This window comes from Eleutherodactylus coqui, chromosome 7 (genome assembly GCF_035609145.1).
Source record: "Eleutherodactylus coqui strain aEleCoq1 chromosome 7, aEleCoq1.hap1, whole genome shotgun sequence".
Lineage (NCBI taxonomy): Eukaryota > Metazoa > Chordata > Amphibia > Anura > Eleutherodactylidae > Eleutherodactylus > Eleutherodactylus coqui.
In genome coordinates this window covers 167,254,237-167,269,921 of record NC_089843.1, presented here as the reverse complement: position 1 = coordinate 167,269,921, position 15,685 = coordinate 167,254,237, and the positions used below count along the sequence as shown (strand labels likewise).

The 15,685-nt window shown below is 51.9% G+C and overlaps 1 long non-coding RNA gene across 1 annotated transcript; it reads right to left on the bottom strand.

Annotated features, from left to right (window-relative positions):
- Positions 1-5,310: 5,310 nt before the first annotated feature.
- Positions 5,311-9,210, bottom strand: LOC136572937 (uncharacterized). The gene is made up of 3 exons (XR_010785829.1): positions 8,705-9,210; positions 7,689-7,796; positions 5,311-5,785 (listed from the first exon to the last, which is right to left on the bottom strand). It is a non-coding gene; the product is annotated as an uncharacterized lncRNA (long non-coding RNA).
- Between the last annotated feature and the right edge of the window lie 6,475 nt (positions 9,211-15,685).

Below are 15,685 nucleotides of genomic sequence, written 5' to 3'. Positions count from 1 at the left end.
GGCCCCCAACAACAGAGCGGCCAGTAATATACAGTAAGAATACCCTGCCGGACGTCTTCCGACATCGAAGCTGTACAGCCTTCAATCAAAATGTCCTCAGATGTCAGACAGTGGATTGGAAAGGGTTAATGGGGGATGTTATCTCAGGTGATATGGATCATGCAGTGTAACAAGGGGGCATCTTCTACGTCTAGAGGAAAGGTTTCTACACCAACATAGAAAGGGGTGCTTTACTGTAAGAGCAGTGAGACTATGGAACTCTTTGCTTGAGCATGTGGTGATGGTGAACTCTCTAAAAGAGTACAAGAGGGGCCTTGACACCTTTTTGGAGCAACACAATATTATGTGTTATAACTTATAATCACTAATTTTTTCAAAAGTGTCGGTGATCCTGGGATTATTCTGATGGCCAAATTGGAGTCAGAAAGAAATTTTTTTCTCTTAATGCTGGGTTCACACGGGGCTGATTTGCCGTGGCTTTGCTGCTGTTTTTCCGTTGCAGTTTTGCCACAGAAGAACCGCTTCTGCGGCAAAACCGCTTTAAGCTTATTTTCTGACTATTTTCTGACTTCGTCCATCCTGACAGCACACATGGAGGTTGCCCTTTAACCTCGTTGGGACAGGAAGAGGAGAGTTTAAAAGGCCACCTTCCACCGCTATTCTCCAGTGTTCTTCCTGTCCCAATGGGACACAAGGGAGAGTTGCCAAATCCAGGACTCTTACCTGGATTTGGCAGATCTTCGCAACACTGCCCTGCAAATGTCGCACATCGCAAGACCAGTGGTTTCCTGCTGGAGCAGAAGGTCCCTCCACAAATGCCGGGCATCCCTGCGAAGAAGACAAAAAAGGAAAAACAATTACGGAGGTCTGGCTTCTGCAGCGGCAGTAAGTTCAGACTTTTTCCGGGAAAGTCAGCCGCTTACCTGTTTCCCTGGCTGGACTTACAGCGCAGCTGCAGGTCATCGGGGGCATCCACTGTGCCGACCGCCGTGCCGGTCGGTGACGGGCGGCCTCAGGTGACGTGGATATGTGACTGCAGGTGACGCGGCCGCACGCATATTACCAAAGGAGGCCTGAGTTCTCCTATGGGGCCGATTCAGCCAATCAGCTGGCTGGAATCGGCACCACGTGACACAGCGGCGTGCCCGCGCATTGCCGTGCACAGGATTGTGCTGCCTGAGTTCTCCTGTGCGGCCGATTCAGCCAACAGCGGCGTGCCCGCGCATTGCCGTGCACAGGATTGTGCTTTGCCCGCGCTTTCACATGTTCAGTGCCTTGCCATGCACTCGTGTGGACACAGGATTGTGCCTTGCCCGCGGTTTACATGCCACTCGTGTGTGGCACAGAGAGTTATTGATTTGGCAGGTATTTTTTGTGCTTTTTGGCAGGTATTTTTTGTGCTTTTTGGCAGGTTTTTTTTGTGCTTTTGCCAAAGGTGATTATTTCTTTTGCGCACGTGGATTTGCCAGCGGAAGTTTTACATCTTTTGCGCAAGTGGATTTGCCAGCGGACGTTTTACACAGGACTACTAAAAGCCAAGGTAAGCTGCTGCATCTGCTCATTTAATTGCGCTCTTACTTCCCCTGCGCGCATTGGCGGAGAGGCGGCCAATTCTGCATGCCGCTGCATTGTCCACGAGCGCGATCCCCAGCATGCCGCTGCATTGTCGCCGCGATCCCCAGCATGCCGCTGCATTGTCCACGAGCGCGATCCCCAGCATGCCACTGCATTTTCGCCATGCCGCTGCATTGTCCACGAGCGCGATCCCCAGCATGCCGCTGCATTGTCCACGAGCGCGATCCCCAGCATGCCGCTGCATTGTCGCTGCGATCCCCAGCATGCCGCTGCATTATCGCCATGCCGCTGCATTGTCCACGAGCGCGATCCCCAGCATGCCGCTGCATTGTCCACGAGCGCGATCCCCAGCATGCCACTGCATTTTCGCCATGCCGCTGCATTGTCCACGAGCGCGATCCCCAGCATGCCGCTGCATTGTCCACGAGCGCGATCCCCAGCATGCCGCTGCATTGTCCACGAGCGCGATCCCCAGCATGCCGCTGCATTGTCCACGAGCGCGATCCCCAGCATGCCGCTGCATTGTCGCTGCGATCCCCAGCATGCCGCTGCATTATCGCCATGCCGCTGCATTGTCCACGAGCGCGATCCCCAGCATGCCGCTGCATTGTCGCCGCGATCCCCAGCATGCCGCTGCATTGTCGCCGCGATCCCCAGCATGCCGCTGCATTGTCGCCGCAATCCCCAGCATGCCGCTGCATTGTCGCCGCAATCCCCAGCATGCCGCTGCATTGTCGCCGCAATCCCCAGCATGCCGCTGCATACATGGTCGCCGCTGCATTGTCCACGAGCGCGATCCCCCAGCATGCCACTGCATTGTCGCCATGCAGCTGCATTGTCCACGAGCGCGATCCCCAGCATGCCGCTGCATTGTCGCCGCGATCCCCAGCATGCCGCTGCATTGTCGCCGCGATCCCCAGCATGACGCTGCATGCATGGTCGCCGCTGCATTGTCCACGAGCGCGATCCCCAGCATGCCGCTGCATTGTCGCCGCGATCCCCAGCATGCCGCTGCATGCATGGTCGCCGCTGCATTGTCCACGAGCGCGATCCCCAGCATGCCGCTGCATTGTCGCCGCGATCCCCAGCATGCCGCTGCATGCATGGTCGCCGCTGCATTGTCCACGAGCACGATCCCCAGCATGCCGCTGCATTGCTATGTGTGGAGACGCGGTTACCAGAGATTTGTGCGCTGTGCGCTGCTACGTGTGGAGACGCGATTACCTGAGATTTGTGCGCTGTGCGCTGCTACGTGTGGAGACAACACCCAAGATTTGTGCGCTACGTGTGGTGAGTACGTCACCTGAGATTTGCGTGACGCCACCTGACGCAACCTGTCTTTTTTTTGCAGATTTGTGCGCCTTATTGCAAAATAACGTGTGGAGAGGATCCTGACGTTTGGACGCGTTTCGAGAAGAATTTCGCTTCGCTCGGACACCATCTGACATCACTCAGTGAGGTAAGCTGCTGCATCTGCCAAATTTTTCATTGCTTGCATATGCTCATGTGTACATGCATGCGTGCCTGTATGCGTACATGCCTGTATGCGTACATGCATGCATGCCTTATGCGTACATGCGTGCCTGCGTGTATGCGTACGTGCGTGCCTGTATGCCTATGTGCGGGCATGCGTGCCGTATGCGTGCGGGCATGCGTGCCGTATGCGTGCGGGCATGCGTGCCGTATGCGTGCGGGCATGCGTGCATGCCTTATGCGTGCGGGCATGCGTGCATGCCTTATGCGTGCGGGCATGCCTTATGCGTGCGGGCATGCCTTATGCGTGCGGGCATGCCTTATGCGTGCGGGCATGCGTGCCTTATGCGTGCGGGCATGCGTGCCGTATGCGTGCGGGCATGCGTGCCGTATGCGTGCGGGCATGCGTGCCGTATGCGTGCGGGCATGCCTTATGCGTGCGGGCATGCATGCCTTATGCGTGCGTGCATGCCTTATGCGTGCGTGCATGCGTGCATGCCTTATGCGTGCGGGCATGCGTGCATGCCTTATGCGTGCGGGCGTGCATGCCTTATGCGTGCGGGCGGGCATGCCTTATGCGTGCGGGCATGCATGCCTTATGCGTGCGGGCATGCGTGCATGCCCTTGTGCGTGCGGGCATGCGTGCATGCCCTTGTGCGTGCGGGCATGCGTGCATGCCCTTGTGCGTGCGGGCATGCGTGCATGCCCTTGTGCGTGCGGGCATGCGCGCATGCCCTTGTGCGTGCGGGCATGCGTGCCTGCATGCATGCCTGTGTGCGTGCGTGCCTTATGCGTGAGTGCGTGCCTTATGCGTGAGTGCGTGCCTTATGCGTACATGCATGCCTGTATGCGTGCGTGCATGCATTATGCGTACATGCGCGCATTATGCGTACATGCGCGCATTATGCGTACACGCATGCCTGTATGTGTACACGCATGCCTTATGTGTACACGCATTCCTGTATGCGTACACACATGCGTGGCTGTATGCCTATGTGCGTGCATGCGTGCCTTGTGCGTACAGGCACGCGTGCGTGCCTGTATGCGGACATGCACGCGTGCGTGCCTGTATGCGGACATGCACGCGTGCGTGCCTGTATGCGGACATGCACGCGTGCCTGTATGCGGACATGCACGCGTGCCTGTATGCGGACATGCACGCGTGCCTGTATGCGGACATGCACGCGTGCCTGTATGCGGACATGCACGCGTGCCTGTATGCGGACATGCACGCGTGCCTGTATGCGGACATGCACGCGTGCCTGTATGCATGCATTTATGTATCGATGCACGCATGCGTGTACATGCATGCAGATGCACACATGCATGCATAGATGCACGCATGCATGTATGTATGTATAGATGCATGCATAATTCTTCTGACCTGGTTGGGGGAGTAGTGGTCATTGTAAGTGGGTTGAGCGGATCTAGGAATCAGTAATACTGGTGGGATGTGACTGTTAACCTGCTGATTTCTCGTCATTTCCTGCAGATCTGACGTCCTTGAGAACGGGAAGGCTGGCAGACAGTGAAGAGACCCTCGTCGTTCAGCAATCTTTAAACCCTTCTTTTAATGCACTGTTTTTTCCCAGTGACTCCCTTGTTTTTAATACGCTTTTTAAAAAAAATAATTATGACGGAGGATCCTGAAAAACTGCGCAATATTTTACTGCAATGCATTAAACAGAAAAGACCCATAAACACAGCGGCCTTTTGTCTATGTCACAAAGGCTGCTAGGTGTCATAATTAAGGATGAGCGAGTATACTTGCTAAGGTACTACTCGTTCGAGTAATGTGCCTTAAACGAGTGTCTCCCTGCTCATCCTTAAAGATTCGGGGGCCGCCGTGAGGGAGAGCGGGGAGGAACGGAGGGGAGATCTCTCTATCTCCCCTGCGACTCACCTGTCAGCCGCAGCGGTCCCCGAATCTTTATGGACGAGCAGGGAGATACTCGTCTAAGGCACATTACTTGAACGAGTAGTGCCTTAGCGAGTATACTCGCTCATCCTTAATTATGACACCTAGCAGCCTTTGCAAACTTGGATTGGTGTAGGAAAACTAAGTGTTCCTCAAAATTCTGAAAAGTAATGTTAAATTTGTACGTCTCCTAAATGGAAAAAATAAATGTACAAAAGTTTTAAACCGTGCTTCCAGAATAAAGTGAACAGATGGAAATCTATATGTTCGCAGAGATTTGTACAGAATGTTGGCACTTATTTTATATATGACATTTGACAATGTGAAAAAATGAAAATTCAAAATTGTGCAAAGTAGCAATTTTAATAAATATACACAACTTTTAACAGTCCTTTTTTACTACCTAACAGAAGTACAACAAGGGGAAGAAAAAAATGTCACAGTCACTTGGATATGCAAAACCTTTACGGACTTATGATATGTCAAGTGACACATGTAAAGTTCCAAGTTTTCAGTCTGTCACTAAGGCGCAAACAGGCTTGTTCTCTAAGGGGATAAATAGCTTAGTGTATAAACTGTGAACCGACTAACGAGGGACAGTGAGCAGCATCACATGCAACCTGACAATCTTCATCGTACTGCTCCATCAGATCCTGATGATGGATTTCCATAGCAGGTGATGGGCCATTTCCAGCTTTTAAGCGTCCTCCGGAGCCAACATCTGGGAACTTTTGGCTCTCTGGTGATTCAACTCTGTGGTTGTGAGCACCGGAAACGGTTACCACAGTGCAGTATTCTGACCAAAACGTATCAGCTGACCTAGAAGGAGGAAGAAAAAAAAAATTAACCCTGCCTGCAATTGGCTTAATTCCGTGGGTTTTCCTAGTTCTTGCACTGTCCCTGCTTTTCTTCACTCCTACTTTAATAGATAAAGACATCGTATTTGGACAATTGGTATGTTTCTCCGAAGGTTGGTGCAGTATTGGGATGGAACCTGTACGTTTGCTTAAAAAAAGGAATTAAATGCTCAAATCTAATGTTATGTCTTTTTCGCCCAATAAGACGAATTTAACACAGCAAGTGTGTGAGAGAGAGAGAGGGGGTGGCTGAGTAAGTGGGTGAGCATACATGCATGTATACATACATGCACGCATACAGGCATGCATGCACACAGGAACGCGTGCGTGTACGCATACAGGCACGCGTGCGTGTACGCATAAGGCATGCACGCATACAGGCACGCGTGCGTGTACGCATAAGGCATGCACGCATAAGGCATGCATGCACGCACATAGGCATACAGGCATGCATGTACGCATACAGGCATGCATGTACGCATACAGGCATGCATGTGTGTACGCATACAGGCATGCGTGTACGCATACAGGCATGCGTGTACACACAGGCATGCGTGTACACACAGGCATGCGTGTACACACAGGCATGCGTGTACGCATAAGGCATGCACGCATACAGGCACGCGTGCGTGTACGCATAATGCCCGCACGCATAAGGCACGCATGCCCGCACGCATAAGGCACGCATGCCCGCACGCATAAGGCATGCACGCATGCCCGCACGCATAAGGCATGCACGCATAAGGCATGCATGCCCGCACGCATAAGGCATGCAGGCACGCATGCCCGTACGCACAAGGCATGCACGCATGCCCGCACAAGGGCATGCACAAGGCATGCACGCATGCCCGCACGCATGCCCGCACGCATAAGGCACGCATGCCCGCACGCATAAGGCACGCATGCCCGCACGCATAAGGCATGCCCGCATGCCCGCACGCATAAGGCATGCCCGCATGCCCGCACGCATAAGGCATGCCCGCATGCCCGCACGCATAAGGCATGCCCGCACGCACAAGGCATGCATGCCCGCACGCATAAGGCACGCATGCCCGCACGCATAAGGCACGCATGCCCGCACGCATAAGGCATGCACGCATGCCCGCACGCATAAGGCATGCACGCATAAGGCATGCATGCCCGCACGCATAAGGCATGCAGGCACGCATGCCCGTACGCACAAGGCATGCACGCATGCCCGCACAAGGCATGCACGCATGCCTGCACGCATGCCCGCACGCATAAGGCACGCATGCCCGCACGCATAAGGCATGCCCGCATGCCCGCACGCATAAGGCATGCCCGCATGCCCGCACGCATAAGGCATGCCCGCATGCCCGCACGCATAAGGCATGCCCGCATGCCCGCACGCATAAGGCATGCCCGCACGCATAAGGCATGCATGCCCGCACGCATAAGGCATGCACGCATGCCCGCACGCATAAGGCACGCACGCACACAGGCATGCATGCACGCACGCATACAGGCATGCATGCAGGCACGCATGCACGCACGCACAAGGCATGCACGCACGCATAAGGCATGCCCGCACGCATAAGGCATGCCCGCACGCATAAGGCATGCACGCATGCCCGCACGCATAAGGCATGCACGCATGCCCGCACGCATACGGCACGCATACGGCACGCATGCCCGCACGCATACGGCACGCATGCCCGCACGCATACGGCACGCATGCCCGCACATAGGCATACAGGCACGCACGTACGCATACACGCAGGCACGCATGTACGCATAAGGCATGCATGCATGTACGCATACAGGCATGTACGCATACAGGCACGCATGCATGTACACATGAGCATATGCAAGCAATGAAAAATTTGGCAGATGCAGCAGCTTACCTCGCTGAGTGATGTCAGATGGTGTCCGAGCGAAGCGAAATTCTTCTCGAAACGCGTCCAAACGTCAGGATCCTCTCCACACGTTATTTTGCAATAAGGCGCACAAATCTGCAAAAAAAAGACAGGTTGCGTCAGGTGGCGTCACGCAAATCTCAGGTGACGTACTCACCACACGTAGCGCACAAATCTTGGGTGTTGTCTCCACACGTAGCAGCGCACAGCGCACAAATCTCAGGTAATCGCGTCTCCACACGTAGCAGCGCACAGCGCACAAATCTCTGGTAACCGCGTCTCCACACATAGCAATGCAGCGGCATGCTGGGGATCGTGCTCGTGGACAATGCAGCGGCGACCATGCATGCAGCGGCATGCTGGGGATCGCGGCGACAATGCAGCGGCAAGCTGGGGATCGCGCTCGTGGACAATGCAGCTGCATGGCGACAATGCAGTGGCATGCTGGGGGATCGCGCTCGTGGACAATGCAGCGGCGACCATGTATGCAGCGGCATGCTGAGGATCGCGGCAACAATGCAGCGGCATGCTGGGGATTGCGGCGACAATGCAGCGGCATGCTGGGGATTGCGGCGACAATGCAGCGGCATGCTGGGGATCGCGGCGACAATGCAGCGGCATGCTGGGGATCGCGGCGACAATGCAGCGGCATGCTGGGGATCGCGCTCGTGGACAATGCAGCGGCATGGCGATAATACAGCGGCATGCTGGGGATCGCAGCGACAATGCAGCGGCATGCTGGGGATCGCGCTCGTGGACAATGCAGCGGCATGCTGGGGATCGCGCTCGTGGACAATGCAGCGGCATGGCGAAAATGCAGTGGCATGCTGGGGATCGCGCTCGTGGACAATGCAGCGGCATGCTGGGGATCGCGGCGACAATGCAGCGGCATGCTGGGGATCGCGCTCGTGGACAATGCAGCGGCATGCAGAATTGGCCGCCTCTCCGCCAATGCGCGCAGGGGAAGTAAGAGCGCAATTAAATGAGCAGATGCAGCAGCTTACCTTGGCTTTTAGTAGTCCTGTGTAAAACGTCCGCTGGCAAATCCACTTGCGCAAAAGATGTAAAACTTCCGCTGGCAAATCCACGTGCGCAAAAGAAATAATCACCTTTGGCAAAAGCACAAAAAAAACCTGCCAAAAAGCACAAAAAAAACCTGCCAAAAAGCACAAAAAATACCTGCCAAAAAGCACAAAAAATACCTGCCAAATCAATAACTCTCTGTGCCACACACGAGTGGCATGTAAACCGCGGGCAAGGCACAATCCTGTGTCCACACGAGTGCATGGCAAGGCACTGAACATGTGAAAGCGCGGGCAAAGCACAATCCTGTGCACGGCAATGCGCGGGCACGCCGCTGTTGGCTGAATCGGCCGCACAGGAGAACTCAGGCAGCACAATCCTGTGCACGGCAATGCGCGGGCACGCCGCTGTGTCACGTGGTGCCGATTCCAGCCAGCTGATTGGCTGAATCGGCCCCATAGGAGAACTCAGGCCTCCTTTGGTAATATGCCGGCCGCACTGATTGATAACACGGCCACACTGGCTGATGACGCGGCTGCGCTGGCTGATGACGCGGCCCAGGTGACGCGCACGCGCTGATTGGGTGCGGCCACGCTCGCTGACCGAGATGATGTGCATGCAAGCTAGGGGGCATGCTCCCGACGACGTCAGATGCCGGGGGCGGGCCCAGATGCCGGGAATGCGGCGGGAGACGCCAAATTCAAATAAAAACCATCCTTTTCCCAGGCAGCTCACCCTTTTGGGAATACTGCCACGCTTCTTCCAGCTCTACAGGAAAATGGAGACCGTGGAAGGAAACAGGGGAAGTGCAGCAAGTGTGAGTAGTCCACTTGGACAAAGAACTTGTCATGTAAATTGCACTATTATCCTCCAAGTTAATAGCCTCTCCTACATTTCCATTGCAGGAGGATGCATCCAAAAAATTGGAATCCAAAAGCAGGCTCAGGAAGTGCGCATTGTGCGCCACAAAAATGGAGGATAATACGAAAAAGCTTGTATGCGTCGAGTGCACGTCTAAAATTGTTAAAGAGGAACAACAATCCTTAAGGGAAATTATCCGCTTGATGGTACGGGAGGAAGTCCAGGCAATCAGATCCGATCCTGCTTCCCAACCTAAGCCTGGGCCGTCTAGGCATGAACGCAGGACTTGGCTTCCTCAGACTCCGATGAGTCAGACTTGGACATGGCTGAAGGTGAAATTTCAGACTTGTCCACGCCGGTCCTCTTAGAAGATGATGAAAAGAAGTATTACTTTTCCATTTGTGATTTGGAGGAACTAATAACAGCTGTTTGTAAATCTATGGAAGAATTAGACGTCCAACAACCCAGGTCTCTTCAGGACAAGATGTTTGGTGAGCTGAGAACAAGACGGCGCAAGTATTTTTCCATTAATCAAACACTAAAACAATTGGTGGAAGATGAGTGGAAAAAAGGCAGAGAGACAATTGTCGATGTCCAAAGACTTCAAGGACAGGCTCTTGTTCTCTGCTGACAAGACTAAATTATGGAACACAGTTCCGAAAGTTGACATCCAAGTCACTAAATTAATTAAAAAGACAACACTCCCATTTGAGTATGCGTCTCAGCTTAAGGATCCCATGGACCGGAAGGTGGGCGGGCTCCTCAAGTGTGGCTGGGAGACTACAGCCAACCTGATAGACGCTAAGATCGCGACTACTTCAGTCGCTCGTTCCATGTTCATATGGCTGTCACAATTAGAGTCGCACCTGAGGCAAAAAACTTCAAGGGGAGAGTTAGCGGAATGTATTCCTTTGTTAAAAAAAGCCATGGGCTTTCTGGCCAATGCTTCGGCTAAATCAGTCCGGTTCTCAGCAAAAAATGCAGCATTATGCAATTCCGCTAGGCGCGCGATGTGGCTCTGAGCATGGTCGGGTGACACCGCCTCAAAAAAAAAATTGTGCTCAATCCCCTTCCAAGGGGAATACTTATTTGGTCCTGTGTTGGACAAAATTCTAGAGAAGGCAGAAGACAAGAAAAAGGGATTTCCATCAGATTTCTCTTCCAGGAGCGGCACAGGGTTTAGACAGTTCTTTCGTTCCAAGGCCAAAGAGGCAAAGGCAAGACGGGCAGGTGGTCCTACCCGAAGGGAGGTAAGGGTAAAACTTCCCCTTTCTTCCCGCCAAGACCTGAACAAAAATAATTGGCAGGTTACACCAATTCGCAGGGAGATGGCCTCAGCTTAATGAAAATCCCTGGGTATTGGAAATTGTTTCATTGGGGTATAGAATTGAGTTTGATTCCCTGCCTTCTAGCAAATTTTTGGTTACCCCAACTGATCTCCCCTTCTGCAAACCTGATAAGAGGAAGGGGTTGGGAACCTGTTACAGATGGGAGCGATGGCTCCAGTCCCTTCATCTCAGCGAGGGTTTGGGTATTATTCGCCATTATTTTTGGTGCCAAAACCAAATGGTTCTTTCACATTTATTCTTAATTTAAAATCTCTGAATAATTATATATATAATCACTATTTCAAAATGGAAACAGTGAACTCTACAATTATGTTGATTAATCAGTCAGACGTTATGTGTACAATCGACCTGAAAGAGGCGTACTTTCATATACCTATTCATCCTGCGTACCAGAAATTCCTCAGGTTTGCAGTCAGAATGAAGTCAAAAATGAATGAACCGATAGGATTCCTTAGGAATCAGGGTATCTGCATAGTACCTTATTTGGATGATTTGTTACTTGTCTGGGGAAGTTCCGAGATTATGGAACAACATCCAAACATAACGTTAGGTCTTTTTTCGGATCTGGGATGGCTGACTAACCTGGAAAAATCAAGTCTTCAGCCAAATACAAGGAAAACTTTTCTGGGAGTTTAGTTAGACTCTCGCAAATGTTGCCCTTTTTTACGCCTGTCAAAAAGGATATTTACGTGGGCGGAAGAAAATGTAAGATCCCTGTCAGGAGTGCATCTAAAGGGCTCTCTAAATATGGTCACGGATTATCTGAGTCGGGAGGAAATAAATCCAAGAAATTGGTCCCTAATAGAGATGATCGAGCACCAAAATGCTCGGGTGCTCGTTGCTCGAGTCGAACTTTCTGCAATGCTCGAGAGTTCATTTCGAGTAACGAACCCCATTGAAGTCAATGGGCGACTTGAGCATTTTTGTATATGACCGATGCTCGCTAAGGTTTCCATTTGTGAAAATCTGGAAAACCCAAGAAAGTGATGGAAACGACACAGAAACGGATAGGGCAGGCCAGGGGCAACATGCAGGGCTGCATCTCAGGCTCCCAGGTCTCACTATTAAGCCACAATAGCGGCAAGAATGTGCTCCCCCCCTAACAATTTTTACTTCGGACAAACCCTCATTGGCAAGGCACACCTTAGCTAAGCACCACACTACCTCCAACCAAACACACCGCTGCCTCTTCTCCTGGGTTACATGCTGCCTAACCCACCGCACGACCCTGCGTCCGCAGCGCACACAAAAGTGTCCCTGCACAGCCTTCAGCTGCCCTCATGCCACACCACCCTCATGACTATTTATAAGTGCGTCTGCCATGAGGAGGAACCGGAGGCACACACTGCAGAGGGTTGGCAGGGCCAGGTAGCGACCCTCTTTAAAAGGAAAGGGGGGCGATAGCCCACAATGCTGTTGAGAATCGATGAGAAATTGACGTTCGATCTTCATTCCAATCCTGTGCCACCTCCGTCAGGAGCTGCAAACGTGGGCATAAAGGGGACTCAGCTGCCAGCCCAGCACTTCTACGCATCTCCACAATGCAGCAATACTCGGTGTGGGAAGTATGTGAGCGGGCCCTGGGTCAGCCTCTGTCCCAGCAAACACCTTGTGTGGCCCAAGGTGCTGCGAGTGACATAGCAATGGGGAATCCATGTTCCCACACACTACTCATTCTGTTTGGGTGTCGGATACCTCATCGACAACAAAAGGGGTAAACCATCTGCACTCTGCACCATCCCCAAGTCTGTCAGTGTTTTGGGGACAGACAGGTACAACTCCGCTATGGGAAGCCTGTGTGCACCCGCAGCATGGGTGGCTAGCAGGAACCCACAGACGGTACATAAAGAAATCCCATTGCAGCTCCCCGGATAGCTGAGCTTACGTGAGAGAAAATACATGTTGGCTTCGGCCCAGACTGCATACCCTAGTCAGTCTGTTTTTTTTAAAAGTGCCAGGCAGGTACAACTCCGCTATGGGAAGTCTGTGTGCACCCGCAGCATGGGTGGCTCGCAGTAACCCACAGACGGTACATAAAGAAATCCCATTGCAGTGCCCCGGATAGCTGAAGTTACGTGAGAGAAAATACATGTTGGCTTCGGCCCACACTCCATGCCCTAGTCAGTCTGGGTTTTTTTTTAAAAAGTGCCAGGCAGGTACAACTCCGCCATGGGAAGTTTGTGTGCACCTGCAGCATGGGTGGCTAGCAGGAACTCACAGACGGTACATAAATAAATCCCATTGCAGTGCCCCAGGAGTTGCAAACGTGGTCATAAAGGGGATTCAGGTGCCAGCCCAGCTCTTCTACACATCTCCACAATGCAGCAATACTCTGTGTGGGAAGTATGTGAGCGGGCCCTGGGTCTGCCTCTGTCAGAGCAAACACCTTGTGTGGCCCAAGGTGCTGCGAGTGACATAGCAATGGGTAATCTATGTGTCCACACACTACTCATTCTGTTTGGGTGTCGGATACCTCATCGACAACGCAAGGGGTAAACCATCTGCACTCTGCACCCTACCCAAGTCTGTCAGTGTTTTGGGGACAGACAGGTAAAACACCTCTATGGGAAGTCTGTGTGCACCCACAGCATGGGTGGGTCCAAGAAACTTAAAGACAGTACACATAAAGAAAATCAGAGTGCCCAACATGGCAGACTTTCACTGCGCCGAGGACATAGGCCTCTGCACAAACCCTCAGCAATCGCGGGCATAGAGCGGACTCTGATGCTAGCGTAGCAGTGAACGTCTCATTAGCGCTGTATCGCTCCTCTTGTTTGTCCCAATGCAGTGCCTTGGATAGCTGTGGTAACGTGAGAGAAAATACATGTTGGCTTCGGCCCACACTCCATGCTCTAGTCAGTCTGTTTTGGTTTTTTTTAAAGTACCAGGCAGGTACAACTCCGCTATGGGAAGTCTGTGTGCACCCACAGCATGGGTGGGTCCCATGAACCCAGAGAAGGTACATAAAGAAATCCCATTGCAGTGCCCCGCATAGCTGTGGTAACGTGAGAAAAAATACATGTTGGCTTCGGCCCATACTCCATGCCCTAGTCAGTCTGTTTTTTTTTTTAAAGTGCCAGGCATGTACAACTTTGCTATGGGAAGTCTGTGTGCACCCACAGCATGGGTGGGTCCCAGGAACCCACAGATAGTACATAAAGAAGTCCCATTGCAGTGCCCCCGATAGCTGTGGTAACGTGAGAGAAAATACATGTTGGCCTCGGCCCACAATCCATGCCCTAGTCAGTCTGTTTTTTTTGGGGGGGGGGCAGATTGGTAGAACACCGCGATTGGAAGACTTAGTGCACCCATAGTATACACAGACCCCTGTAATATTTCTGTAGCAAAGGTATAAGCTGACCCCAGTAACAGTTATGTCTAGGGAGACCCCAGTAACATTTCTGTAGTAACAGTATAGACAGACCCCAGTAACATTTCATTAACAGAAGTATAGGCAGACCCCTGTAACATTTCTGTAGCAGAAGAATAGGCAGACCCCCTGTAACATTTACGTGACAGAAGTATAGGCAGACCCCTGTAAGATTTGTGTAGCAGCAGTATAGGCAGACCCCTGTAACATTTCAGTAGCAGCAGTATAGGCAGAGCCCAGTATTTGTAACATTTCAGTAGTAACAATATAGACAGACCCCAGTAACATTTCTGTAGTAACAGTATAGGCAGACCCCTGTAACATTTGTGTTGCAGCAGTATAGGCAGACCCCTGTAACATTTCAGTAGCAGGAGTATAGGCAGACCCCTGTAACATTTCAGTAGCAGCAGTAAAAGGCAGAGCCCAGAATTAATAACAGTACAGAAGCAACAGTATAGACAGACCCCAGTAACATTTCTGTAGTAACAGTATAGGCAGACCCCTGTAACATTTATGTAGCAGCAGTATAGGCAGACCCCGGTAAAATTTGTGTAGCAGCAGTATAGGCAGACCCCGGTAACATTTGTGCAGCAGCAGTATAGGCAGACCGCTGTAACATTTCTGTAGCAGCAGTATAGGCAGACCCCTGTAACATTTGTGTAGCAGCAGTATAGGCAGACCCCAGTAACATTTCTATAGCAGCAGTATAAGCAGACCCCTGTAACATTTCTGTAGCAGAAGCATAGGCAGACCCCAGTACCATTTTTGTAGCAGCAGTATACGCAGACCCCAGTACCATTTCTGTAGAAGTAAAGGCAGACTCCAGTAACATTTCTGTCGCAGCAGTATAAACAGACCCCTGTAACATTTATGTAGCAGAAGTATACGCAGACCCCTGTAACATTTCTGTAGTAACAGTATAGACAGATCCCAGTAACATTTCTGTAGCAGAAGTACAGGCAGACCCCAGTAACATCCTTGTGGCAGCAGTATAGGCAGACCCCTGTAACATTTACGTGGCAGAAGTATAGGCAGACCACTGTAACATTTAAGTGGCAGCAGTATAGGCAGACTCCAGTAACATCCTTGTGGCAGCAGTATAGGCAGACCCCTGTAAAATGTACATGGCAAAAGTATAGGCAGACCCTAGTAACATCCTTGTGGCAGCAGTATAGACAGACCCCTGTAACATTTAAGTGGCAGCAGTATAGGCAGACCCCAGTAACATTCTTGTTGCAGCAGTATAGGCAAACCCCTGTAAAATTTACATGGCAGCACTATAGGCAGACCCCAGTAACGTTTTTGTAGCAGAAGTATACGCAGACCCCTGTAACATTTCTGTAGTAACAGTATAGACAGATCCCAGTAACATTTCTGTAGCA